The 3,645-nt window shown below is 36.8% G+C and overlaps 1 long non-coding RNA gene across 1 annotated transcript; it reads right to left on the bottom strand.

The window, feature by feature from the left end:
- Nucleotides 1-1,192: 1,192 nt before the first annotated feature.
- Nucleotides 1,193-2,796, bottom strand: LOC125256630. Its single transcript, XR_007182152.1, has 3 exons — nt 2,668-2,796; nt 2,541-2,590; nt 1,193-2,467 (listed from the first exon to the last, which is right to left on the bottom strand). It is a non-coding gene; the product is annotated as an uncharacterized LOC125256630 (long non-coding RNA).
- Between the last annotated feature and the right edge of the window lie 849 nt (nt 2,797-3,645).

Genomic DNA, 3,645 nt, shown 5'->3' with positions numbered 1-3,645 from the left:
TCCACCTCTTCTTGATATCATTGTTTTTAGGAAATTTAAAGAGGAGACCGAGCTGTTTTGTAAATTATTACAACCAGGTAATATGCATTTACGTGACAAAGGCATAGCTGGCCAGCAAACTGTATGCTGTTGTAACTAATGGTAACGACAGTAACTCGCGACTGAGCGGGCGAACCACTGATGCTAATGCGCTCTAGTTATTATAGTGTTATGGAAGGGCCATATGCTCAGTGGCTCCAGTGTGTCATCGAGCCATGATTTCAGGCCCGCCCCAAAAAATCCTGAACATAAAAATAGTGAAAAACTTTAACGGTCTAACTTCACAATTCAGTATCACATAGTTCACAGTCTTTGTAACGTGTTTTCAGCAATACATTTCTAACCTTGAAGCAAATTTCTGAATTGCCTTTACACAGACTTTAAATTGGGTTAATTAAAACTGCCTTCTTTTTTATGCTCCCTGGTTATGGGATTTAAATATTTTTAAAAATGTATGTGTTGAAATTGACATTAGAAAACATCAAATGATTTCAATGAAATGATTTTCAAGGTACCTTAAACCCAATGTTATAAAGAGAGAGCTAGTAGCAAAATTGCATTTGTAAAATTGCATTTTGTAACATTAGCCTATTGCTATTTTGCAGAGATAAGAATGTGAAAACAAATAAGTGAATCTTCATTTCACTTAGCCTACTTAGTGTATTTGTTTAATGTGTTATAATAAACTTCCAGTTTTTATTTTACTAATAATTCAAACGTTTGAGGGGGGTATAGAAGAGACTCCTGCACAACCACATGCAATGTTGTGCCAGATTTTGCCATTTATTGAATAATAGTAATATTTTTATGGTCATTAATTTGTTTCATAGCAGAAGTTATAGTGAAAATCAGTTTATGGCCACAGTTTGTAAAAAATGGACAGCTTTTTTTTCTTGCTAGCCCTGTTCATTGATGACAGATTGCTGATTCCCCCTGCAGGTTATTGGGGTGTATTGCATCTAAACTCAAGTTAGCACAGTGGCTGTCATTTCAATAGAAAACTTCTGAGGATTTGAATGTTACTAAATACTTTTTGATGTATTTGTATCCATCTCTGCCTATAGTGGTGTTTCCCAAAATATTTATAAACAGTTCAAATATCCCCATCTATCAATATGCAATGTTCAATATGATGATGTTGAACAAACAAAAAAAGCCTAATAGCTACAACTGTGAAAGATGCAGTTTTGAAGGAAAGATTTAATGAAGTTTTGGGTAATGACACCACATTATCCCCCCACCCCGTATCTATTAAACAAATAAACACCAAAACCTCAAAGATGTTTCAAAAATATTTTTCAAAAACAAAAAGCAAACACTTGTTGAGCAGTCTGAGAGTGTGGAGGTGCTGGATCTTGAAAGCCAGGCTTGAAAGATTGCATCACATACTCATAGCTTGAAGAAAGAGGTACATTACTGGGTTGCTCTAGAGGTTGGGAACCAAGACTGGAATGAGACTCATAACTCGACTGCTCTGGCATAGAAAACACATGGAATCCAAGCTGCTGGGACACAGACTGGGAGCTGGCTTGTGCTGACAGCAAGCCACCGGCCCGGGACAATGACTAGTAAGAGGCCTGGGATGACCTGTGCCTGTGCTAACTTGTTCCAAATTCTGGCTTGAGATGATTGTTGGAGGCTGAGCAGGGCCACAGGTTGGTATCTTGCCTGTGCTAGTTGCACACTGCTAGGCTGAACCATGGAATTATTGCTTGACTGCACTTGTTGCTGCCCACTGAGCAATGGCACAAGTCCAGACCCATAGCTGCCTTGTCCTAATTGATAGCTGGGTCGTGAGGACTCTATTCTTTGCTGCAAAGGCTTTACAACAAAAGGTAGAACATGAAGTCTGCACTGGCAAGAGAAAATAACTTGGAACCAACTTGAAGTCTACTCTTTTGAGGCTTGACAATGGGCTGCACTGGAGACTGGTAGTGGACTTGCACTAATTGGCCAGTGGACTGGGAGCTGGTCTGAATTAGTTGCTGGCTACTAGATGCCACAGACTCATTACTAGACTGCCCTAAAGTTTGATAGTGGAGATATGCTGGCTTGGGTAGAGACTCAATGCTCATACTTTCTGATTCTGTGGCCACTGCAATGGGTACAAGACTGCCATTACTAGCTGAAGATATCAGAGACCCTTCAACTTGACCTCTAGCATCAGAGTCAGAACCAGGCATATGTACATTAGTCATTGGTCCAAAACCAGAAGAGCCATTTTGAGGACTATAGCTTACACTGCTATAGACACCCTTAACTTGTGCTGCACTGTAAGTGAAATTCCTAGACCTTCGAGGACTGATGGGATCTGATACATCTTCGTAGCCATACCAACTATAGGAACTCTGTGATTTCACATAATCCTGCATGGGGAGACCAGCCTCATTGTTATCAGGATAACTTCCAATCCTGACAAAGCCACCAACTAAGAAAAAAAAAGAAATCAAACAGACATGTTGACAAACCGGAATTACAGAACTTGCCTGAATAAACCTTACCACTTCCAATAAGGCCATGGACACAAAGACTGAGAAGTGCCAAAGAAAATCTGTAAAAGAAAAACTTGTAAGACAGAACAAGTTTAAAAAAAAAAGAAAAGCCAAATACTACAATTTAACATTATACCTTAAGAGTTGGATAGTGTCCAGCCTAAACTTCAGCAACAAACCACCTGAACAACACCACTACTACAAAATCATAAAAACATACTTGCACCCCAACATATATTAGTGCTGCTGAACTGGACTTTTTTTAGTGTCAGGAACTGCCATTTACCAATTGTTTCCTGACAATCAGTTGTCATGGGAACATGTAATACTCAATTATTAGGTTCAGCTGTCACCACCCAGCACTGAAAAAAATGATACTTTGGACCAACTTAAAAAAATTACTGTAATTTGTTACAGCTAAATGTATTAGTTTTTCTCAAACTATATTTTTAATTTGGTTAAAGCTTTAAATTTTATTTTAATATCAATCAAAATAGTTCTTCAGCCCAAAGTAAAAAAATTACATGGAAACAAAGTTAAAATATTGTTTTTTATGGAGACCAAATCATTATTTTTACTTTAGTACCGCTTAAAATTTTTACTTTGGAAAAACTTTTTACCATAACATCCAAGTATAATATTTACTTCGGACTAAACTAAAAAAATTGCTGTAATTTTGTTACAAGGAATTTTATTAAGTTTACTCAAGTTAAATTTCTGATTCAGTACAAACTAGATTTTTAATAAAACCTAAATCAATTTATTCTCTTTAGTCATAAGACAAAACGTTATGAGTATGGTGGCTCCCAGCATGCATTGCAACATGAAGCATGTCACCATTGTTGAGATTCATACGCTGATTCTTGATGTCTGTGTCTGTCAAATGTTTTTAAAAATTTTAACTTTAAAGGTCAAGATTCAGAATGTCTGATCTGTAGCAAGAAAACATTGTTGGTGAATATAACCTATTAAAAACAAATATGCTCTTTTGCTCTGGATAGCAATTAGTAAATGATTTTGCTTTATGATGATGAAAAATATATCACACCTTCATTTTGTTTCTGGTTTCTTTGCAACAAATTGCACGTTTTAGTAAACACTGTTATAAAGAGCA

The sequence above is a fragment of the Megalobrama amblycephala genome, linkage group LG21 (assembly GCF_018812025.1).
Source record: "Megalobrama amblycephala isolate DHTTF-2021 linkage group LG21, ASM1881202v1, whole genome shotgun sequence".
NCBI lineage: Eukaryota > Metazoa > Chordata > Actinopteri > Cypriniformes > Xenocyprididae > Megalobrama > Megalobrama amblycephala.
Note: the sequence above shows the minus strand (reverse complement) of the source record. Positions and strands in the feature narration are given on the sequence as shown.